General features: G+C 53.6%; 1 long non-coding RNA gene across 1 annotated transcript in view; it reads left to right on the top strand.

Moving 5' to 3' along the window:
* LOC135973259 (uncharacterized) overlaps nucleotides 1–24,671 on the top strand; it is a 30,531-nt gene extending 5,860 nt beyond the window's left edge. Inside the window, exons 2-3 of the long non-coding RNA XR_010590070.1 lie at nucleotides 24,005–24,151; nucleotides 24,229–24,671. This is a non-coding gene — a long non-coding RNA (uncharacterized LOC135973259). The remainder of the gene's footprint in view (nucleotides 1–24,004; nucleotides 24,152–24,228) is intronic.
* The last annotated feature ends 712 nt before the right edge of the window (nucleotides 24,672–25,383 follow it).

Raw genomic sequence — 25,383 nt, forward strand, 5'->3', positions numbered from 1 at the left:
CTTTATGAAAGTGTAACGGTTACTGTGACGTTATTTACATGAATTGTGACCATATAGATCATTGTTGCAACCACGGTCCTATAGTTGCACCAAATCTTGTACAAAGGCGGTCGAGTAAGGTGTCTGTGGAAAGGTTGTAATTTGCTGGTTATGATTATGCTGTCTGTATGTGTGTATCATTTTTGTATTTGAAGTTATGAATATTGGCTATGTACTTGTATCTCAATGTGTTTGATTCTAAATAGCCTCAGTGAAGCATTTGGTCAGCGTCTTGAGAAAGGACTATTCTCAGTAAATGCCCAATTAAGAAACACTTAACTGACAGTGGGCTTTGGGAGACGCCAATCCACATCTGAGCTTTCCTGGGAATGTTCAAACTAACATGTAAACAATGGCGTCGGCCTGCAAAAAGCTGAATCATTCATGGACATGTGACTTGCCCAGGTGGCTACAAACTCCATCTTGTTGCTGTGACTTTGCACAGAAGAACAAAGGGGTTTCCGCCCACAAGAGAGAGAATATAAAAGGCCCTGGAAGTCTCTCCATTTTGTCTTCAGCTGGCTCAAGAGATGGCCTCTCCACCCCCAAAGAAATGCCTGAAAGAAACTGGAACAAAGGACAGTAACTACGGGGGTGTGAGTGATTGCTGGACCCAGACTAGGAAAGAGTCCAGTCTGTGAAAGAATCGTAGAATCATAGAATATCAGGGTTGGAAGGGATCTCAGGAGGTCATCTAGTCCAACCCCCTGCTCAAAGCAGGATCAATCCCTAACTAAATCATCCCAGCCAGGGCTTTGTTACCTCCCTAGGTAATCCATTCCAATGTTTCACCATCCTCCTAGTGATTTTTTTTCCCCTAATATCCAACCTAAACCTCCCCCACTGCAACTTGAGACCATTACTCCTTGTTCTGTCATCTGCTACCACTGAGAACAGCCTAGATCCATCCTTTTTGTAACCCCCTTTCAGATAGTTGAAAGCAGCTATCAAATCCCCCCTCATTCTTCTCTTCTGCAGACTAAACAATCCCAGTTCCCTCAGCCTCTCCTCATAAGTCATGTGCTCCAGGCCCCTAATCATTTTTGTTGCCCTCCTCTGGACTCTTTCCAATTTTCCACATCCTTCTTGTAGTGTGGGGCCCAAAACTGGACACAGTACTCCAGATGAGGCCTCATCAATGTCGAATAGAGGGGAATGATCACATTCCTTGATCCATAGGTGCCGACTCTGTGGGTGGTCTGCGGCTGGAGCACCCACGGAGAAAAATTGGTGGGTGCTTAGCATCCACCAGCAGCTCCCCGCCCCGCCCCCCGGCCCCAGCTCACCTCCGCCTCTGCTTCATCTCTGCCTCCTCCTCTGAGCGCGCCACCGAGTCCTGCTTCTCCCCTTCCTACCAACGCTTGCGCCGCGAAAAAGCTTTTCGCACGGCAAGCCTGGGAGAGAGGGGGGAGGAGCGGAAACGTGGTGCACTTGGGGGAGGAGGCTGGGCCGGGGTGGGGATTTAGGGAGGGGTCCAATAGGGGCAGGGAGGGGGCGCAGTCGGGGCGGGTCTGGGGCGGGGCCGGGGATGGGGAGGCGCGAGCACCCACCGGCGCTAACTTTTATTGGCGCCTGTGCCTTGATCTGTTGGCAATGCCCCTACTTATACAGGCCAAAATGCCGGTAGCCTTCTTGGCAACAAGGGCACACTAAAGAAGCTTATTGGAACATCTCTGGAGGTAAGACTTCATCTGTAATCAGTTTTCTAATGTATTAGGCTTAGACTTGCGTGTTTTGTTTTATTTTGCTTAGTAACTGGCTGTTATTACTTGGAACCACTTAAATCCTACTTGTTATCAGTGGTGTAGCCAGGTGGAGGGAACAGGGAGAGCAATAAAAAAAAAGGCGCCACCCATTGCGGCACTTTTACTCACCCGGCGGCGCTCTGGGTCTTCAGCGGCACTGAAGGTCCCACCACTGAAGTGCCGCCGAACACCCGGAGCGAGTGAAGCTCCCGCTGCCTAAGTGCTGCCGAACACCCGGAGCGAGTGAAGCTCCCGCCGCCTAAGTGCCGCCGAACACCCGGAGCGAGTGAAGCTCCCGCCGCCTAAGTGCCGCCGAACACCCGGAGCGAGTGAAGCTCCCGCCGCCGAAGTGCCGCCGAACACCCGGAGCGAGTGAAGCTCCCGCCGCCGAAGTGCCGCCGAACACCCGGAGCGAGTGAAGCTCCCGCCGCCGAAGTGCCGCCGAACACCCGGAGCGAGTGAAGCTCCCGCCGCCGAAGTGCCGCCGAACACCCGGAGCGAGTTAAGCTCCCGCCGCCGAAGTGCCGCCGAACACCCGGAGTGAGTGAAGCTCCCGCTGCCGAAGTGCCGCCGAACACCCGGAGCGAGTGAAGCTCGTGCCGCCGAACACCCGGAGCGAGTGAAGCTCCCGCCGCCGAAGTGCTGCCGAACACCCGGAGCGAGTGAAGCTCCCGCCGCCGAAGTGCCGCCGAACACCCGGAGTGAGTGAAGCTCCCGCTGCCGAAGTGCCGCCGAACACCCGGAGCGAGTGAAGCTTGTGCCTCCGAACACCCAGAGCGAGTGAAGGTCCCACCGCCGAAGTGCCGCCGAACACCCGGTGCACGTGAAGCTCCCGCTGCCGAAGTGCCGCCAAAGACCCAGAGCGCCGCCGGGTGAGTAAAATAAAAGCGCCGCAGCGGGTGGTGCCCTTTTTTTTTTATCACTCCCCCAGGTGAGTACAAAGATGCCAGGAAATTGACAAGGCGCCACTTGTGCTCAGTGGGGGAGCGGCCGCTCCCCCCCAGCTACGCTACTGCTTGTTATACTTAATAAAATCACTTTTTGCTTATCAATTAACCCAGAGTAAGTAATTAATACCTGGGGGAGCAAACAGCTGTGCATATCTCTCTATCAGTGTTATAGAGGGTGGACAATTAATGAGTTTATCCTGTATAATAGGGGTGGGCAAACTTTTTGGCCTGAGGGCCACATTGGGCTTGCAAAACTGTATGGAGGGCCGGGTAGGGAAGGCAGTGCCTCCCCAAACAGCCTGGCCCCTGCCCCCTATCTGACCCCTCCCACTTCCCACCCCCTGACTGCCCCCCTCAGAACCTCTGACCCATCCAACCCCCCTGCACCTTGCCCCCTGACCACCCGCTTCCGGGACCCCCTTCCCCTAACCGCTCCCCCCAGGACCCCACCCCCTATCCAACCCCCCCTGCTCCCTGTCCCTTGACTGCCTCCCCTGATCCCTATCCATACCCCCGCCCCCTGACAGGCCCCCCAGGACCCCATCCCCTATCCAACCCCCACTTCTCCCTATGCCCTGACTGCCCTGACCCCTATCCACACCCCCGCCCCCGACAGGCCCCTCAGGACCCCACGACTATCCAACCTCCCCTGTTCCCCATCTCCTGACCGCCCCCCCCACAGAACCTCCACCCCATCCAACCACCCCCTGCTCCCTGTCCCCTCACTGCCCCCCCGGGACCCTCCGGCCCCCTTACCATGCCACTCAGAGCAGCATGTCTGGCAACCGTGCTGCCCGGATGGAGCCAGCCGCACTCCCCGCGCGGCGGCATAATTGTGGGGGTAGGGGGACAGCAGGGGAGGGGCTGGGGGCTAGTCTCCCCGGCCAGGAGCTCAAGGACCGGGCAGGATGGTCCTGCAGGCTGTAGTTTGGCCACCTCTGCTGTATAAGCTTTATACAGAGTAAAATGGGGTCACAGAGACCCCCTTGGGACTGTCACCTGATGTGCTGAGACTACCTCTGAGCCCGTTTTCTCTGCCAGTTTGGGCCTCGAGTACCCTGTCTTGTTGAGCTAGACACGCTAATCTGCTGCAACACAGACCCGGGGCTGACCCACGCCCCCAAAGCTGCAGACTTAACTGAAAACGGCTTAGCGACTGCTCCTGTCTCTAGCATCTTGACACCCAGCTCCCATCTCTCTGGGGCTCGTCTTCGGTTCCCCAATCCACTTCGGGAACATGCGCTCCAGGTACTCTCCGGAGCCAGGCCCTTGTTCCAGGCCCCATTCCAGGTGGTAGCTCCACTCCAGTAGCTATTTCCTCCTATGCTTCCCCAGGCCTCTCTTACCTACAGCCAGGGACCTGCTTTTAGCCACATGAACCATCTGTCACATGATATCACTCATTACTACTCATTCCCCCCCCCACTTGGAGAGATGAGTTAAATTTGTCCCAGGTGGGCTGGGACCCACCTCCCCTTACAGGGCCCAAGCACCCTGTGACAGGAAGTATAAGGACCAGCAAAGCCCTTGAGCTTGTTCCCAGCAGCGACAATATTCCACACGCCCCAATCAGCCAATGCACGGTATCAAAACCATAAAGGCATTTCAGAGCCAAGGCTCTGAACTGGCATAGCCCTGTGCTTCCAAATGCAAACGTTAGCTTTTCCGGGTATGGCATGCGTGCAGATCTGTGTCACAGTGTCAGTGGGGCAGGAGTACATGGTTAGAAAAACATGTTGCCATTTGCAAACAGTCTCTGAACTCATTATTCTTCATTATCTCCTGGTAGCTTTCCCCCATGTGAAATCACCATGTTCTTGAATAACCCAGGGAGTACAGACTACAGGCTTAAGTATGGAGAGGCACTCAAGCTCCAGCTGTTAAGCATGTGCTTAATTTAAAGCTCCCAGAATCATAGAATAAGATAAATGGCCTGGAAGAGACCTCAAGAGGCCATCTAGTCCCTCTCCCTGTGCTGAGGCAGGACCAAGTAAACCTAGATTACCCCTGGCAGGTGTGTGTCCAACCTGTTCTTAAAAACCTCCAGGGATGGGGATTCCACAACCTCCCTTGGTAAGCTGCCCCAGTGCTTAACTATCTTATGCTTTGTACTCAGCACATGCTTATATCCCATTGGGTACATCTTCTATACTGTTGATTCCGAGGCAGGGTTGACATACACCACTAGCTCTGACTGAGCTAGCAGTGTGGCAGCGGTGGCACGGGCAGTTGTTCGGGCTAGCTGCCTAGGTTATTGTGTGGGATTGTACTTGGGTTAGGATTGCCAATTTGGTAATATTTAAAAACTGGACACTCCAGCAGGAGTGCCGGAACCTCCCACGGGAGTGCCCTGCCTCTTCCCCCCAAGGCCCTGCCCTTGCCCCGCCCATTCCCCCAAATCCCACCCCTACCCGCTCTTCCCCCGAGGACCCGCCCCGCCTCTTTCCCTGAGGCCCTGCCTCCATCCACTCTTCTTCCTCCCTGCCCTCCCCCCATCACTCGCTGCTTTTCCCCTCCCACCCCCGCCCGGATCAGGAGGGACTTGCCTGCAGAGCCAGGGCTGGGAGCTGCAGCCGACCGACGAAGGTAGGAGGTGGCCCTGGATGAGTAGGGGCTGGCGCAGGTGGTGACCTGGTGACTCCCCACCTCCCCCACTCACAGTAACATGACTTTCGGTGTCCAGTCAGTGTGGACACTGTAAGGTTCCCCTTTCCACTGGATTTTCCAGTTGAAAACTGGGCACCTGGCCACCCTAACTTGGGTGTCTAGCCCCTCCCGCTGCTGTGGCCACACTGCTATTTTCAGCACACTAGCTCAGTCAGAGCTAGATCATGTACATCTACCTGAACTGGCAATGACCTCTCCCAGCTGTTGTGTAGACATACCCATTGACTTCAACATGCAACGCTGAAGTGCTTTGGTGAATTGAAGCATCAGACACCACCGTGATGAGGGCCATCTACGGAGATAGATATATATATATAGATAGATAGATAGATAGATAGATAGATAGGATGTATGGGGATAGATTGATAGATGGGATGGATGGGGATGGATGGATAGATAAATAGAGGTGTATGGGGATAGATAGAGAGATAGAGAGATGGGATTTATGGGGATGGATAGATGGGATGTATGGAGATAGATTGATAGATGGGATGAATGGATGAATAGATAGGATGTATGGGGATAGATAGATAAGATAGAGGGGATGTATGGGGATAGCTAGTTAGCTAGATACAGACCTATGATGGGGAAGGGAAGTCTGTGCACGGCCCAAGCATTATGTCTCAACGCAGTGGGTAGAGAACATTGGGCCACAAGCCTTACCTGTGCTGTCCTGCTAATATGCTGCACACCCTGCAAGACCCATGCGCGGAGGCAGCCTTCCATCTACAGATCTCCCCCGTGTGGCAGGGAGTGGAGGCTATAAGCCAGTGGGGACTGGGGCCTCCGGGGGCACCAACAATTCTCTTGTGGTAGCACGCACTTACCCCCTGTGGCTCTCTGTTGCCCTCTCGTGACTAGACCATACCTGGACATTTATGAGTCTGCCCCAGCCCTTGCCTGGGTTCTGGAGATCAGCCAGTGCTCATGTTTTTAGATTCAGAGGGCTTGAGTTTAACCGTTAACCCACCCAGGTCTGCTACGTTCCACTTGCAGGAGTTTCCCCTTGTTCACTGTGACTCCCGGCCTGGGTCCATAGGTGCATACTGGGCTGGACCTTGGTAAGCAGCAGTGCCACATTTCCTTGTGCTTTCTCATGGCCAGTGTCAAGGAGCAGGTACGCTGCTGCCATTTGAGAGCCGGGCGTTGCACAACTCGTACTGGGGCCTTGTTTTCCCTCAAGGCTACGCAGACAAGCAGAGGGAGGAGTGAGGATTCTGGAGTCTGAATCCTGCTTTGCCACAGAGTCTCTGGGTTAACACGGTGTGACGTATGACTGGAAAAGGTTAAGCATCCTGCAGGATAAATGACTCAAATTCACCCTTAAAGACATATGGGTAGATAATATTTGTGTTTGTGTATTTACATATATATTGGTAGAGGTCAACAATGTAATCAAACAGTCCCTGTCTATGCTGTATTCTGTTAATTCAGAGTTCAAAAGGACACCTTAAATTATAAATGAACTGTACATAAAAACATAAGAACGGCCATACCGGGTCAGACCAAAGGTCCATCTAGCCAAGTATCCTGTCTACTGACAGTGGCCAATGCCAGGTGCCCCAGAGGGAGTGAACCTAACAGGCAATGATCAAGTGATCTCTCTCCTGCCATCCATCTCCATCCTCTGACAAACAGAGGCTAGGGACACCATTCCTTACCCATCCTGGCTAATAGCCATTAATGGACTTAACCACCATGAATTTATCCAGTTCTCTTTTAAACGCTGTTATAGTCCTAGCCTTCTGTAAACATAGGATATCACTGTATTCATTTCTCTTTGAAATGTATAGCAAATCATCTGTGAATAGTGGAAAAACAGGCAATCGCCTTATGTTAATCTGTGTGGATAATTACACTGCTCTACAGCCAAAATGCTTCTGAAATAAATGTAGTCAAACTTTACTAATTCTGAGTCACTGAGAACGAAAATGATGCTTAAAATTGTTGATTGGCTCTAGTTTTCAAGATATGCTATTGGGTTAGGGAATGGCGGAGGATAAGTGAAGGGAAGGGATCTCACGTTAAACCAGAAAAGACTAAAATACATCTTTGACTGGATCTATGAATAAATCTATGACTGGGTGTGACAGGGTCGGTAAATCACCGCTGCGGCGCCTCCTCCTGGTCGTCTCGGGGAATTAGTTTGAGCCAGTAGAGCGCCCTCTTTGGGTGGCGTCCCGCCTGTCGTCTCGCCTTTGTGGGGTGCACGGACTTGCGTTGCTCCCAACGTTCGGCGTCCTCTTCTTGAACACTGTCCTCCGACAGTGTCCCTTTGTCCATTCACACCCCCTTCCGGGGGGGGGGGGGTAAACAACAGCCCCACACCTTCAAGTCTGATCCTCACAGTCCAGGACCTGGCGTGGTTCTGGCTGGCCGCTCCCTGCGGCCCGTGGCTGTGCGTAGGGCAGCACAGCAAACAAAGGGGGGGGGACTCAGGCCTGCCCACTACTCTGAGTCCCGGTCCAGAGGCTCTCGGGCGACAGTCTCGCTGTCTTCCTTCTCCTTCCTCCTCTGACTATCCCTCTGGACCGCTTCCCCAACAGCCCTTCTCTACGCTAGGCCTCCTCCTCCCAGGCCTGCCGCCTGGCAGGCTATGGAGTAGGGCCTTCTCCCACTCTCTCGAGCTGGCCTGCACTGCGCTGTCCGTGGTGCTGGCCTCCCAGCTCTGGAGACAGACCTTCCCCTCTGAAGGCCTGGGACAGACTGACCGCTCCTGCTCTGGGCAGTCTTTTATACAGCTAAGCCGGGCCCTGATTGGCTGGCCCCAATCTGTCCTCTGATTGGCTCTCTGTAAGCCCTTCCCTGATTGGTTGCGCGTCTGCGCAGGCGCCTAGGCCTGCTGCAGCCCACCCTCTCTGGGCGTGGGGCAGCTGCCCCAGCACACACCCTCCCCCTTAAGAACCCTCCTGGGGGGGGGGGTGTATCCTAACCGGCCTAATGGCCTAGAGCTCGGAAATTCGCCTTTGTCCCATAGCGGCTCGGCTTATCGGCTCAAAGTCTAGGAACTTAGCCCTTGCTACCGGGCACTATGGCCTACTGGTCCAAAGTCCCGGAAATTAGCCCTTGTCACCGGGCAACCCGGCCTATCCTCCGCCTCAGCGGGGGGTCCCACCGAAACACGCTGAGGCTTACCGGGTCCGACGTACCAGTCCGTCGATTCCCTTAAACTGCCTCCTATCCGTTCAGCTGCTGGAGTGTCCCACGGGTCTCCTGATTCTCCATGGGTCTCATGGTCCACCGCCTCTGCTGGTCCCTCCCACAGTGAGGCTCCCTCTCGACCTGGAGAAGTCACAGTCCTCGGTGGTTCCAGGAGTGCGGGCTGGTCCTCCACCGGGGCTTCCCGCCTGGGTTCTTCTCCCACGGCTGCCTGCCTAGGCTGGGGTATGCTCCCTCCTCTCGCACTCTCTGTGCATTTGGGACACACCCCGTACGAGCGTGACGGGTCCTCTGCCGTCAGGGCTAACTGTCTAGGGCCTCGGCAGTTGGATTGGGGCTTGGCTGCCCCCTCGCAGACCACCCCCTGCACTAAGGATCCCCCTCCTTGGTCCGGTTCTTCGCCCTCCTAGCCTGGAGAAGAAATCGGCGTTAGTATGGGCCTTACCCGGGCGGTGGAGCACCTGGAAGTCGTATGGCTGGAGGGCGAGGTACCACCGCATAATTCTAGCGTTCGTGTCTTTCATGCTGTGGATCCATCGCAAAGGGGCGTGGTCTGTGATTAATTTAAAACTATTCCCTAGCAGGTAGTAACGTAGGGCGTCGATAGCCCACCGTACCGCCAGGGCCTCTTTCTCTATCGTTGAGAAATGTCTTTCCCGGGGGAACAGCTTCCGACTTAGATACAGTACGGGATGTTCCTCCCCGTCTACTTCCTGGGAGAGTACTGCGCCCAGGCCGACTTCAGAAGCGTCTGTTTGTAGTATAAACTCCTTCGTGAAGTCGGGGTGTTGTAGTACTGGTTCTTGAGTGAGCCGTTCTTTGAGTGTGTTAAAGGCCCGCTCACATTGTGTAGTCCACTGTACCTGTCGAGGTTGGGAGTTCTTCGTTAGGTCTGACAAGGGAGCGGCTATAGATGCGAAATCTGGCACAAAACGACGATAGTACCCAGCTAGTCCTAAAAACTGACGTACTTGTTTCTTCGTCGTGGGGGCGGGTACGTCTCGGAGGGCTTGTACCTTGTTAATCAGGGGTGTTAGTTTCCCCCCTCCTACCGTGTATCCCAGATAGGTCACTTCTTCTTGGCCTAAATGACATTTTGCCGGATTAGCCGTTAGGCCGGCCGCTCTGAGGGCTTGTAACACCGCTGCCAGGTGGTGTAAATGGCTCTCCCAGTCGAGGCTGTAAACCACAATATCATCTATGTACGCCGCCGCGTATTGGTCGTGGGGTTGGAGGACCTTGTTCATCAAGCTTTGAAACGTGGCCGCCGCTCCGTGTAACCCGAACGGCATGGTTACGAACTGGAAGAGGCTGAAAGGCGAGGGGAAGGCCGTCTTCGCACGGGAGTTTGGCGTAAGTGGGATCTGCCAATATCCTTCAGTTAAATCTAAGGTTGACAGATACCTGGCTCCCCCGAGGCACTCTAACAGTTCATCCACTCTCGGCATTGGATAGGCATCAAAACGGGAGATAGCGTTGACCTTCCTGAAGTCGATGCAAAACCGAATCGTCCCGTCTGGTTTCGGAACTAGGACAATAGGGCTTCGCCACTCACTCGTCGACTCCTCTACCACTCCCATCTCCAACATCGTCTCTACCTCCCGTCGAACTGTATCCCACATTTTCTTGGGCAACGGTCGGTGGTTATCCGTCACCCTCTTCCCGGGGTCGGTGGCGATATGATGACTCATTAAAGTCGTCCGGCCCGGGCGGGCCGACAAAACGTCTGGAAACTCCTCTACCACCTGTTGTAGTTGCCCCCTTTGTCTGGGGCTGAGGCCTGACCCCAACGTGGCCGGTCCGGGGTCAGGAAGGTCCCCTGCTAGGGGTCCAACTTCCGAATCTGGGGTGGACGGGCCAAGGAACAGGGCTTCCCGGGTTTTCCAGGCCTTTAGAAGATTAATATGATAAATACGCGTCTCTTTGCGTCGACCAGGTAGTCTGACCTCGTAATCGACTGGCCCCACTTGTCGGATCACTTCATAGGGACCCTGCCATTTGGCTAGGAGCTTCAACTCTGCAGAGGGCAGTAAAAGCAGCACCCGATCGCCTGGGGTGAATTTCCTCCCTCTAGTCCCTCGATTATAGAGGTGCTCCTGGCATGCCTGGGCCCGTTCCAGATTTTCACGGGCGAAGGCCCCTAGCGTTTGGAGTCGCTCCCGGAGTTGTAGCACGTATTGTGTGGTTCCAAGGACCTGCGTTTCCTGTGTTTCCCACTCCTCCTTCAGGAGGTCCAGTATTCCCCTGGGCTGCCTGCCATATAAGAGCTCGAAAGGCGAGAACCCCGTCGAGGCCTGGGGTACCTCTCTTATTGCAAATAGCAGGGCCGGCAACAAGGCGTCCCAATGCGAGGGGTCCTCCTCCACGAACTTCCGCAACATGGCTTTTAGCGTACCATTGAACCGCTCTACCAGACCATCGGTCTGCGGGTGGTACACCGATGTCCGGAGGGTCCGTATATGGAGGAGGTGGCATAGCTCGGCTATTAACTTGGAGGACACATTGGTGCCCTGGTCCGTCAATATTTCCCCGGGTATCCCAACCCGGGCGAAAATCTTTACCAATTCACTCGCGATGGTCGGTGCCGTCGCTGTCTTTAGGGGAATGGCTTCGGGATAGCGCGTTGCATAGTCCACGACTACTACTATAAAGCAGTTCCCTGTCTTACTTCGCTCAAGGGGGCCGACGAGGTCCATCCCAATCCGCTCAAAGGGTACCCCCACGACTGGCATGGGTACCAGGGGTGCAGGGGCTACCCCTTTCGGTCCGGCTCGTTGGCATTCTGGGCACGAGGCGCAAAAGTCTGCCACTTCCCGGTGGATGCCTGGCCAGAAGAACCGGCGGGCCACCCTCTGTAGGGTCTTCTCGCGCCCCAGGTGTCCAGCCCAAGGGTTCGCGTGGGCTAAGTGGAGGAGGCCGGCTCGCAGTCTCCGGGGGACCAACAGCTGGCGGAACGTCTCCCGGGTCTGGGGTTCCTGCGCTATTCGGTACAGGCGGTCCTGCCATACCTCAAAGGGGGGCCCTGCGGAGTCCGTAGCGTCCCGTCCCCCTCAATAGCAGGGTTGGTGGCTTGTTCCCAGGCTCGGCTTAGGGTTGGGTCTTCCCGTTGCTCCCGTAAGAAGTCCCCGTCATGCTCTAATTCTACCTGGGCGTCCTCCACCGAACAGGGCCTGTCTCCAGGACAATTCATGGGGGTCTCCGCCGTCGAGGAGGTCCCCTCGCCGGGGTCACCCCTAGGCCTGCGCCCGAGCAGCCCCGTTCCCGGTGCTATAGTCCTGTCTGGTCGGGGCTTGGGCGGCTGATATCTCAGGAGGACCTCTCCAAAGCCGGGCCAATCCCGTCCCAACACCACCGGGTAGGCCAGCCTGGGGGCCACTCCTACCCGGAGACCCTCCTCTCGGCAGCCTACTCCCATCTTAACCCAGGCTGTGGGATACTGGCGGATGTCTCCATGCACACACTGTAGGTAGATCGGGGGCCCCAAAAGATTGAGATTCGGGACCAGCCCCTCTCGTATGAGGGTCTGACTACACCCCGAGTCTACAAGGGCATTTGTGGGGTTCCCTTCAACCTGGACAGGGACTATCAACTTTCCTACCCCTCTCTTCCGTGCCCTTTGTCCGGCCATCCAGGCTTGCCTGTAGCTGCAGTCCATAAAAGGGCAATCTCGCCGGAAATGTCCTTCTTGACCGCAGCCCCAGCACCTCTCTCGGGTCTCAGCTGGGCTTGGGCCTCCTCCGGGGGGGCCTGTTCGCTCCGGGGGCTGTCGCTCCCTCCGAGTCGTCATCGGTAGTAACTTGGGTCGGGGTTCAGGGTCGGGAGGCCTCGGATGCCCATGGCCGTTGCCTGCCAATGGTTCGGAGGCTCCTGCCCCACGAGAGTTCCCCTTCTCTGCTCCGCCCTTGCGACCAAGGCTCCCGGCCACTTGGGGTGGCGCCTCCGCCCCCTCGGCCGATAAGTAGTCCTCCATTAAGGCCACCGCTGCGGAGAGGGTGGCCGGTCGATGCCGTCGCACCCAGGCCCTCCCTCCCGGGGGTAGGATCTGGGTGAACTGCTCTAAGGCTACCATCTCCACCACCTGGGGTCCCGTCAGGCCCTCTGGGTTCAACCACCTCCAGCAGCGGTCCCGGATGCGTTGGGCCACGGCGCGGGGTCGGGCCCCCGGAGGATATTGTTCCTTGCGGAGACGTTGTCGGTAGGTCTCCGGGCTAATGCCGGTATGGTCTAGGATGGCCGCCTTCACTCGGGCGTATTCGAGCGCTTCCCGGGGGTCGAGGCTACAATATGCGGCCTGAGCCTGCCCTGTCAAATAAGGGGCTAGTAACATGGCCCAATGTTCTGAGGGCCACCGGGCAGCGGTCGCCACCCGTTCAAACGTCACCAGAAAGGCCTCTGGGTCGTCCTCAGGCCCCATCTTGGTGAGGCGTATCGGTAGTGCCCCCGAGGTATCCCCCAGTCCGGTTCCCATGGGGGCGGCAGGGGTGTCTCCTGCCGGGCGTAATAGTGCGGCCATCTGTTGCACCAAATGTTCCTGCTGCACCCGCTGCTGGGTGGCCAGCTCCCGAAGGAGCTGCTGCTGATGTTCTTGGGGCTGCGTCATCAGCAGTTACTGTTGAGTAGTCATTTGCTGCAGCATTTGCACCTGTTGCTGGTGCTGCTGGGCCGACTGCTCCTGCTGCTTTTCTAGCATCCACTTTAACAGCTTCTCAGCCTCCATGTTGGGGTTCAGCGGGCTACTTCCGATTCAACCCCCACACTCTGGACCCCTTTGGTGGGTCCGGGTCTGCACCCACAATCTGGGTCGACCGTCTGTCTGCGCAAGGCACTGCTCTGGGCAATAGTCCACAGTCTTGGCGCTGGCCCCTCGTATCAGGGGCGGACCGCTATGCCCGCATTCTCCACCATGTGTGACAGGGTCAGTAGCTCACCGCTGCGGCGCCTCCTCCTGGTCGTCTCGGGGAATTAGTTTGAGCCAGTAGAGCGCCCTCTTTGGGTGGCGTCCCACCTGTTGTCTCGCCTTTGTGGGGTGCACGGACTTGCGTTGCTCCCAACGTTCGGCGTCCTCTTCTTGAACACTGTCCTCCGACAGTGTCCCTTTGTCCATTCACACCCCCTTCCGGGGGGGGGGGGTAAACAACAGCCCCACACCTTCGAGTCTGATCCTCACGGTCCAGGACCTGGCGTGGTTCTGGCCGGCCGCTCCCTGCGGCCTGTGGCTGTGCGTAGGGCAGCACAGCAAACAAAGGGGGGAAAGGGGGGGGGGGACTCAGGCCCGCCCACTACTCTGAGTCCCGGTCCAGAGGCCCTCGGGCGACAGTCTCGCTGTCTTCCTTCTCCTTCCTCCTCTGACTATCCCTCTGGACCGCTTCCCCAACAGCCCTTCTCTACGCTAGGCCTCCTCCTCCCAGGCCTGCCGCCTGGCAGGCTATGGAGTAGGGCCTTCTCCCACTCTCTCGAGCTGGCCTGCACTGCGCTGTCCGTGGTGCTGGCCTCCCAGCTCTGGAGACAGACCTTCCCCTCTGAAGGCCTGGGACAGACTGACCAGAATCATTCTCACTTGAGTCAGACGAGGAAGAGGAAGAGGATGAAACTTCTGGTCCTGAACCATCAATGTCACAGGACCCACATTTTCTCCCATCCTCCTCCTCCGAACCACACCCCATAACACAAGGTGAACTGAATGACCTTGTCAGGGATTTGGAACTACCCAAGAGTAAGGCAGAGCTGTTGGGCTCCAGACTACAGCAATGGAATCTCCTGGCAGGTGATGTTAGGGTTTCCATGTTCCGTGACCGTCAAAAGGATCTTGTCCTATTCTTCTTCATGGAAGGTGATCTTGTAGCCTGCAACAACATCGATGGTGTGATGGCAGCCCTCAACATTGTTCACGATCCAGATGAGTGGAGACTGTTCATTGATTCATCGAAGACAAGTCTTAAAGCTGTTTTACTGAATAATGGGAATGTTTTGCCACCAATTCCAGTTGGTCATGCAGTCCATATGAAGGAAACCTATGACAACATGAAACAACTTTTGAGGTGCATAAACTATGACCAACATCAGTGGCAGCTTTGTGGCGATTTGAAGGTTGTTGCTCTCTTGCTTGGTCTGCAGACTGGATACACAAAGTACTGCTTTTTTCTCTGCGAATGGGATAGTCGTGCAAGAGATTCCCACTACATCAAGAAAGATTGGCCACTCCGACAGTCATTGGAGCCTGGGAGGAAAAGTGTTCAGCATCCACCACTTGTTGAATCAAGGAAGATTTTGTTACCACCCTTACACATCAAGCTGCGTCTGTTGAAGAACTTTGTCAAGGCCATTGACAAAACACAAGCAGCTTTCAAGTACCTCCGTGGAAAATTTCCAAGGTTAAGTGAAGCTAAGATCAAGGAAGGTGTCTTTGTTGGTCCTCAGATTCGTGAACTTCTTCGAGATGATGCATTTGACCATGCACTGCGTGGCAAGGAAAAGACGGCATGGAAAGCCTTCTAGTTAGTGGCAATAAATTTTCTCGGAAACAACAAGGCAGACAACTACAGGTTGTTGGTGGAAAACCTCCTCAAGGCATACAAAAGCTTCGGTTGCAACATGTCACTAAAGATACATTTTTTGCACTCTCATCTAGATTTTTTTCCACCTAACTGCGGAGCAGTGAGCGATGAGCACGGCGAATGATTTCACCAGGACATTGCAACAATGGAGAAACGCTGTCAGGGCAAATGGAGCCCATCAATGCTTGCAGACTATTGCTGGACAGTGACAAGAGATGCTCCATTTAATCAATATAAGAGACAAGCCAAGAAGCGCCGAGTAGACACTGAATAGGACTAAACTATGTACATAATAGTTTTTTTCCTTTTGTTTCATAATACATTTTATTTATATAACCCTTTTGTTGATTTTTAAAGTGTTACATAAACAGGACAGGTGAAATATTATCATGTAAAGCAACCATAAACACATGAAAAGACCTAGGTTTACAATTTATGATTAAAACTCTACTATCTACACAATATACATAGACATAAAATGTAAAAACTTAAATATCTTAGAAACAGTAGCCAATCAGTTGTTTTAATTGTCATATTTGAATTCAGCACATCAAAATACATAATAAATAGCACATTTTATCTCTGAAGCAGACGACTTCTCAAAAATTGTAGACCAGTGTTACCGGTGATGCTTAGGAAATGGGTCCACTTCAAAGTCCCCATGAGTGTCTATTGCTCGCCTAAGGACTCCAAGCTGTAACAAGAGGGCCTGAAATTGTATAAAAGACCCCTGGGTCCCAATCCTTTTTATCTCAGATCTGCTTGATGCTTCAATCCAGGGGAAGCTCAAGACATGAGATTGAGATTCCAGCTCTGACTGGACCACCCTGAATACAATTTGGACTATAAACTTATGGACTAATTCTGAAAGAACTCTTTGCAACTACAAAGCTCACCATCTCTACTATGAATCTGAATCTCAAGAATTGTGCTCATGTCTGTATATATACTAATCTTTTAACCAATTGTCTCTCTCTTTTCTTCTTTAATAAATTTTAGTTTAGTTAATAAGAATTGGCTGTAAGCATGTATTTGGGTAATATCTGGAATATTCATTAACCTGGGAGGTAATGTGTCCGATCCTTTGGGATTGGTAGAACTTTTTTATATGATGAATAAGATTTTCAGTAATCCTCATCATATTTGACTTGGGTATCTGGGTGGAGGCCTGAGGCTGGGTTACTTTAAGGGAACTGTGTTGTTGGCTTTTGGGTAACCAGTGAGGTATTATAGAAGCTGTTTTGTGCTGGCTTGGTAAATCTAAGTATTGGAATATCCACCAGCTTTGGGGATTGCCTGCCCCATTCTTTGCAGTTCACCCTAATTGAGTGACCTCAGATGGCTCCCCTGGGACTCCAGTCACGCATGGGTTAATCACTTCTGGTCACTGATGGGGAAAGACAGACCTATCCGGCTCACAAGGGGTCTGGAGAAGGAAGGGATAATGTTTGTGCATTGCTAGAGCTGTGTCAGGCTCAAGGTCACGGGAGTATCTGCGAGCCCCATTGTGTTCATCAGCAGTATCTGGGAGATCCTGAGTAAGTCACTCCACTATCAGCAGAGTACTGTACAAAGTAAGTCCAGATCTGGATCTATAATGTCCCGAATAGCCTTAAGCCACTGACTCTGGCTCTAGAAGTGGGCTCAGTTCTTGTAGGTTTTGAACTACTCCAGTGGCTTCATTTCTGACCTATACCCAACAGTGTGTCTCCGCATTCCACACTAGTCTAGAAATCAAGCTCTACACTAGCTGCACAATTCGGCTGCCCCATGGAATTGTGCCTCCCCCAATAAACTGGGCTGCTGGCCCGTCCTTTGGAGGCACACAACAGAGCCCCGTCTCCACTGCTGCCGATGAAAGAGGAGGCTGGCTTTTCTCGCCAGCTCCCCAGACCTGCAGTGTGATTTCCTAGTGGCCACTTGCCCATGCTGGGTTTCGGTTTTGAATTTGCTGTGGCGGAGCTTGTTGCTATCCAGTGGGACTGGCTTGGCACAGCTCAGAAGATGTCACAGCAGCGGGCAGGACTCAAAGGATGAAGCCTGAAGTGTGGAGCCCACCAAGGTCTCTGCTTTTGTATCTGTGTGGTGCCTTTGCCAGTGACAGGCGTGAACAGCTGATCGCCTGGCTCGGAGATGTGCCGCGTGCTATAGACTCACTGACGATGACCTGCTTTGGAACACAGGGGCTGAGTAATCAGACTGGGGTCATGATCCTTCTGCCCTTTCCAGTTTACTGCATGGGAACGGGCCAGATGCTGGCCAGAAGGGAGGAGAGTCCCAGTACGGCCACTGCTATAGAAAAACCAAAGCCAGGCAGATAATTCAGAACTGAGTTCCATTAAACTCATGATTGAGCCAGTGAGCAGGCCAGTCAGAGAGAGGCTGCCGTGTTATTCTGGACCCTGTCTACACTGAGTCAAAAACCCCTGCAAGAAGCCACTAGAGCAGATGTACAATATCCAGCTCATACATTTTATAAGCACTGGTTATGCAACTGGGTGAAACACCTGGGACGAGAACTTCAGCCAATGCTCTGTGCACCATGCGGTATCTCACATGTGGAAATTACCCAAAAGCTCCTGCTCCCAGCATCGGTGCTGAGCACTACAAACGCCCTGGTCCATCCCTGATTGGAAGGCTCCATGTGTGGACACACCAGCACAGTTCTGCAATTCTGTGTGGACCCACTAACCTGTTGCCAAGAGAAGTGATACAGCAAACCGTGTCCTGCACTCCAGGTCCCTGCATAGCTTCCCTGTTTCATGGAAGAGTACCCTGAGTCCATAGCATAGGAAATCCGGTCTGTGATCAACTCTGATGTTGGTAGGCGAATGCACCTAGGATGCTGCTTCCAGGGATGACTTGGACGTTGCCATCAGGGAGCTGTGGACATTCTAGCCCTGACACATAGCTCTTTATGACATACACAATGCAATGGGGAATCTTCAGGCTGGTGTGGAGGGTCAACAGAAGGAGGATGGTTTGGCTCTGTGTGGAGACTGTCTCTGTCACCACTCCCCAAACTCTGCCACTTGCTGGCTCCACTTCCTTAACCCAACTGCAGGGCAGTGCATTCAGCTACCTGTGTTAGGGAGTGACAAGATAGCATGGAACATTTCAACCCGAGGTTGCTAGTTCAAACCCAGCCCATCTGGGTGTGAACAATGCTCTTATCATCCTGATGACTATTTAGTAATTGGGGCCCCAGCTCACTGGCCAGGTGTCCACATCATGAAAAATACCATTACAGTGTGCTTTGTTGTCGCCCATCTCTGCAGAGAGGCCACAGGCAGTGGTACAAATTAGGGACTGCGGTGGGAACACTCCCTTCCCCAAAGTTTTCGCATTTGCTCAAAGTATTATAGGCCCCAGAGCTGGGGGGGTGGGAGGGGGGAATCGGCTGATCACTTTTAAGCAGTGGTACCGTACTAGAGTGGCCCATATTGTTACTCCGACCACATGGTTGCAGCACCACTGCAATTTCACCCACCTGCTCCTCCATGCAGATGTGATCTGGTGCATGGAGATTTGGACCTGTATGGCGGAGCCACTCAGAACTTGACTCCTGGTGGTGCTGGCTCTTGCACTGTGTGGGTCAGACAGAGGGGAGATTCCCTGGCCAAGGGAGCCCTGGTATCTCAGTGCAGGAATGAGTGGGGACCAGAATTGGGTTCCTGCCAGCAGTGGGGGAGGGGCAGGGACTGGAATGCCCCTCCCCCCCAAGAAATATCTGAATTGGTGCCACTGGCCAGAGGTTGAATGAGCCTGGACACTGACCTGAGCTGTCATTCTAGATGATTCTGCTCATGTCAAGATTGGGGTAGCGAATGTGTTAGAGACAACTTACCCTTGTCTTGTTTTCAGTGGAATAATTTTAAAAGCAAATATTTTATTGTACTTTATAATAGTTTTAATTACAGTTTTGTATTTTTTTTTGGCCAAGGTTTACAGAGTTACACATGTAATTGTGCATGGGAGCCTAATTTACACCCACAGTGACTGTGCTGGGGCATGCCATTGTATTAAACGCACATGCAAGTGACCAGGAAGACATCTGGCAGGCCAGTTGCTTGTGTAGTTATTGCAATTCACATGTGCAATCGTGATAATGGTGCTTGTGGATCACGTGTGGAAATGTATGCATAATTTTTGCATGCACAGTCCTGGAAATCTAGGTCTGTGTTTTGCACAACACCTTGACCACTAGGAGGTGTGTGTGTATGTGTGTGTCGGGGGGAACATTTTACAGATAAAACCAAACTCCATGGACCGCAAATAACCACGCTTTGGGCATCGCTAAAATAAAGTGCTGAATAGATCAAATGTGAAATTCAAGAGGCACCTTCAAACCCAGGGAAGCAAAAGAGTGCTCCTTCTTGCTCTCTGGGAATTAATGGGGCTGGCAAGCATGGTTGGTTGGAAAAAGGAAGGTGGGGCATGCATATGTAGCCTCTTTTTCTCTCTTGCATATAAAAAACAAAAAGGGAGTGACCATAGATTCATAGATTCTAAGGCCAGAAGGGACCATTGTGATCAGCTAGTCTGACCTCCTGTATAACACAGCCAGAGAACTGCTCCCAAACAATTCCTAGAGCAGATCTTTTAGAAAAACATCCAATCTTGGCTGGAAAATTATTAGTGAGCGAGAATCCACCATGCCCCTTAGTAAATTGTTCCAATGGTTAATTACGTTCACTGTTAAAAATTTATCCATCTGAATTTGTCTAGCTTCAGCTTCCAGCTGTTGCATGTTGTTATACCTTGCTCTGCTAGTTTGAAGAACCCATTGGTAGAGGCACCAAGTTATGGGCTCACTACTGCTAAAATCTAAAACACGCTGGCTGGGACTCTGGGCGGGAGAAACATCGCTTTAAATCAAACAGAAAGCTGCTGTAGTTTCAACTGGGTGTAATGGAAAAACCGGCCACATGGTGGCAGTGCAGTCATCAGTTTGGCAGGACAGTGCAAGGGGGGGCTCACCCAGTGCTCATGGGCCAGTTCTGTTTCAGACGGGGATGAGCTGGCAGGGAAAAGGCAGCACCTACCCCTGTTGGGCCTCTGCCTGGTGACACCAGGCCAGGTCACAATGTGCCTGGCTATGGAGAGGGCACATTCGGTGTGACTGGCTCATTCAGATCCACACAGCGACTTTGGGGTTTGACACGCAGGCAGGGCCGGCTCCAGGCACCAGACGAGAAAGCACGTGCCAGGGGCGGCACATTGTAAGGAGTGGCATTCCGGCCAATCTTGGGGCGGCACATTCCAGCCGCCCTGCCATGGTTCTTCTTTTTTTTTTTTTTGCTTTGGCAGCCTGGTCCGCAGCTCCGGAGCCCCCGGCCAGCTCCCTGCACTCCGCCAGTCCCAGTCCAGCCCTGCAGGGGCACAGCTCTCGGCCCTGGGGTGCAGGAACTAGTGATCCCCACTGCTCACCGTGCTGCTGGGCTCCCCAGGCCGTGCCACTCCCCGCCACCTGCTCCGGCCTCCGCCTCCCGCGCCGCTCTGAGCCCAGCCCAGCTGAGCCGCCTTTAAAGGAGCGGCTGAGCCAGCACCTCCTGCAGCCCCCGGGGGCTCTGTCTGCCCAGCCGGGAGAGGCCGGAGGGGGGAGCCCCTCTCGCTGGGCTGCGAGGCACCGCCCTTCACCCCCCTGCGAGCCGCCTTACCACCCTCCACGCGCTCCCTGCGGCTGCCGTTTTTTTTTTTTTTTGCTTCGGCAGTCCGCCCTTTTTTTTTTTTTTGCTTGGGGCAGCAAAAAAGCTAGAGCCAGCCCTGCACGCAGGGGCCAGGTGGCTTCTGGCTAACTGCCCCCCTCGCTATAGGACACTGATCAGGGCAGCGTGACATGCCCAAGCAATAGCCTCTGGAAGCCCTGGCGCATGGGCGTGCAGTGACTGCCGGGGACTGGGCCGGATGTGTCCCTTTGGCAGAGGGGCTCATGTCAGAGGTGAAGTCAACACTCACACTGTCTCTGCAGCTCCTTCCAGGAGGCGGGGAGTCTGTGTGTATGAACAATGCTCAGCCGCCTTTTCTCACCCAAACACAGCCAAGCTTTGTGCAGGAAGTTACCAAAATGGCATGTAAGGAGAGACTGAGCCATCTCTCCCCTGCAAAGTGGGGCTGGGGTAAAGGTGGGAGGCCATTGGAGGGGCAGGAGACAGTTGCTTTGGTGGGGAGTGGAGGAAGGGGTTTGACTGTGCAGAGTGGGAGGATCTCTTTGTGGTTGGGGATCAGATTGGTTTCAGCAATTGGAATAACTTAGGTTATGTCTACACTGCACACTAAGTCCGGGCTCTGACTCAGGTTTGAACCGAAGCCCCCCTTCTGTCTACACACAAATCAATCTGGCTCGGCTCGACAAGCATGCAAGACCTGGGTCCTAAGACCCTGCTAGGGGGTGGGTCAAAGCCCAAGTCCTGCTGCAACTCAGGTCCAAGCCCTGTCATTTTGCAGCCCTGAGTCAGATGGTCTGCGTAACACAGTACGGACACATTAGCATGGCTGTGAAACCTAAGCCCAGCATCTGTAAACTCAGGTTTACAATGCAGTGTGGATGCTCAGGCATGGGCTTAGAACCACTGAGTCCACAGCCTGGGTCCACAGACCTGGATTTATAATGCAGTGGAGATGTACCCTTAGAGTCTGAGTTCTTTGGGGCAGGGTCCATGTCAGGGTTCATGTGTGTACCTCGCCTAGCACAGTGTGGCCCTGGCCTCTAGGCACTACCACAATACCAATGATAACTAATACTCAGAACAAGGCGGGGTGAGTTTAAAGGCATCTGAGGACTTTAAGACAAGAATCACAATGGCTGTCAATGGGAGGTGTGCTCCTAAACCCCCATTCTCCCCCCCCCCCCCCCCATGCAATGAGACGTTAAGGCTGAGACTGCAGGGGCAGATGGGTGGGAATTTTACTCCTTATTAGAGCTCTTCACTGGGACAATATTATCTCTGTAATGCTGAGGTTCCCTAGCTCTGGATCAAGGTCTGATCTCCGTGACCCAGAGAATCCCTGAGTAATTTCCATGAACTCAGTGGAGCGACTCCAGGATTGCACCAGAATCTTGCCCCCTGATGTTCCCTGTAGAAGGGGAAAGAGTAAGGGATACGTTCCTTCTCCTTTCTGATTTCTTCCCACCTGACATGCCGATGGCTGGGCCAGAGTCGAGTGACTGATTCAGCCTCTTTTTCTGCTGTCAGGTCTGTACGGCCCAGTTCTGGCTCACTGTGGAACCTCCTGCCAGCCAAGTCCTTAATTCCTGGCTTGTACTGTCTGGAGGGCACCAATTACGCTGACCCGTCTTCTCTCCTTCTCTCCCTTCCAGACCAATTAGAATGTGCAGGTGTGAGGTTTAGCCATCAGCAACTCTGGTGGTTTATTCATGAAGCTCTTTGTGTTACACTGGGAAATTAACCCATGAGGGAAGTGATCCTGGAGGCTCCAGAGCCATAAAAGGCAGGAAATTCAGAGATCGGACTAATCCCTTCCCATCACCATCCTTCGTAACTGGAAAAAATAACACGTGACCATGTAATTAAAGTCAGTACCACAAATTATATGCACAAGCGGGCCGAATTAAGGCTGCACAGGCTACCTTGATTCAGGCATTTCCTAACTTCTGAGTGCTTGACTTTGCAGTCTTAATGTTTTTAAACACAGTTTTGTGTGGGTATTTTTTTTAAACAGAAATCCCACTGTCATCAGCAGGAGTGTCACCTTTAGATCCACTGCATGGACTTCTGCAACTTGAGCTAACAAAGTAACTGATAGCAGTAGTAGGTTGTCAGCCTCTCTTTGGATTACAGGATTGGACATTTTGCCAGTGGGTTTCACAGACCTTTGACAGCACAGGAATGGTGGGACTCAGGAATCTTGGACACAGACCTTTTGCCCCACCCTCCATCCTGCAGGGCCGCCCAGAGGTGGGGGGCAATTTGCCCCATGCCCCGGGCCCCCACGAGAATATAGTATTCTATAGTATTGCAACTTTTTTTAATGGAAGGGGCCCCTGAAATTGCTTTGCCCCAGGCCCTCTGAATCCTCTGGGTGGCCCTGCCAACCTGCCCCTGTCCTGTCTCTTCCCCACCCCGACTCCTCGTCCTGATCTCTCTCCCCCTTGCTCCATGGCCTCCATGTTCCCACTGGTTCCCAGTCTCCATCCCTGGGCTCCTCAGTGGATCTCAGTGTCCCCCTCATCCCTCCTTCTCCCAGTACCTTTGCCCAGCCAGTCTCAGTCTCTTCTCCCAGTTTATCACCCAATCTCAGTCCCACTCCCACTGGCTCCTAGTCTTCCCCCTCCATTCTCCCCCCAGTCTCCCTGCCCGGCCAGTCCTGATCTGCCCCTGTCCAACTCCCAGCCCCTGTTTCCCTCTCCACTCCAGTCCCAATCTCCCCCCAGCAGGCTCCTTATCCCCTCTGCATTTGACTCAGGGAACCTTCCTCCTCCATGCTGCCTTGGCGTAGCACAGGGACATTGAGATCCCAGGGGGGGACAAATTTCCTGCTCTCAGTTCCAATGTCTGGCCCCCACCCAGCCTGCCTCAGCCCAGAACTGCAAATGTAGGGAAAGTCCTGCTCAGCCCAAGGCTGGAACATGCCCAGTGCATATGGAACATTTGGGGAATTTAGCTACAAGGCTCTAGCATGTCCCCGCTAAGCATGTGTTAACTGGGATATTTTTCAAAGGCTTATAACTGGGCCAAATTTGGGTGGATTTTCACAAGGCTGGCAAAAGACACATCACTGACACAAAGGCCACCTCCCTGCCAAATGTCAAGTCCCTGCTCCAAAGCATGGGGGCACTAGAGCATCCCAAAGAATCTGTTTCACATGTACTGAACAACATATTTGTCACTAGCCTTGCTCTTGGAAACAGCTGCACTCTTCCTTGCAGATGTACAGTGCACTCCTCCATCCATCCAACACGTGACCCCTGGTGCCACTGCATCATGGATTTATGGGTACCACGCTGCCTAGCCACATGGATGGTTTGTTGGTGTTTGTTCAGCCTCCAGTGATGGGGATTCTACAGCCTCCTTAGGTAATCACTTCCCAGGCTTAACTGTCCTTGGTTAGAAAGTTTTCCCTAATATCTAACCTGAATCTCCCTTGCTGCAGATTAAGCTCGTTACTTCTTGTCCTGTCTTCAGTGACCCTGGAGAACAATTGATCAGCATCGTCTTTAGAACAGCCTTTTATATGTCTGAAGTCTGTTACCTTCAAATAATGACAGCGGCCGTCTGCGTACATCACTCGGGCTTTCTGAGTGGAGCATGCTAGAGAAGAGCTAAGCATTCCTATTAACAAGGTGAGTGAGAGACATGAATGAGACCTCTGTCCACACAGGGCGCAATGCAGAACATTTCAGTGCAAAGATCTTCTTTCTAGTCACCTGCCTTCTTTCCAATGAGCATCAATGCAACAATCAGTGTCCCACCCCGTGGCTGCTCCTGCCTCTCAGAGCTCTGTCCAGGACCTCCCCCGGAGAAAAGGATAAATAACATCCAGTGTTCCCTCTTGCCTCCAATATGGGCAGATGAGAAAGACTGCCTGGGCTTCCTGATGTTGCATTGGCAAAGCCTTCTCCCTTCACCTGTATAAAGTAAAAAATATAACACCCCTCTCCCGCTCAGGTAGCTGGTAAATCTCACCCCAGATGGACAGGGCCGGCTCCAGGCACCAGCCCACCAAGCATCTGCTTGGGGCGGTGCCTGGAGGGGGGCGGCGCGGCGGGGCACTCTGGCCCGAGAGCGGGACCATGACTGGGCTCGCCCCCCTCCCCGTGGCATTCCCACCGCCGGGTAGAGTGGAGCTCGCCGCCCTCCCCCCGGCGCTCGGCCGGTCGGGGATTGCGGGCCCGCGGCTTGGCTCAGCGCCCTCCCCTGCCGTGCTGGGGGGCGGGGGCGGGGGGTGGCTTTTTTGCCTAGGGCAGCAAAAAAGCTAGAGCCGGCCCTGCAGATGGAGCTGACCGAGGGGACCAAAGCCAAGGTTGCTTCCAGCTGCGCTAGCTTTCAGAAGTGCCAGACCTAGGCTGGGGTCTCCCCCTGGAGCATGCTGCACAGACTCATAGGGTACATCTATGCTGCATTGTAAACCCAGGTCTGCAGGACCTGTGCTTGTGGACTGGGTGTTTCCAAGCCCCGGCTTGAGCATCCACACTGCATTGTGAACCTGGGCTTACAGGTGCTGGACCCGGGATTCACAGCTGTGCTAACGCAGCCGTTCTGTGCTGGGCAGACCTTCTGATTCCGGTTTGTGGCTTGAGCTGCATCC

Source organism: Chrysemys picta, chromosome 8, assembly GCF_011386835.1.
Source record: "Chrysemys picta bellii isolate R12L10 chromosome 8, ASM1138683v2, whole genome shotgun sequence".
Lineage (NCBI taxonomy): Eukaryota > Metazoa > Chordata > Testudines > Emydidae > Chrysemys > Chrysemys picta.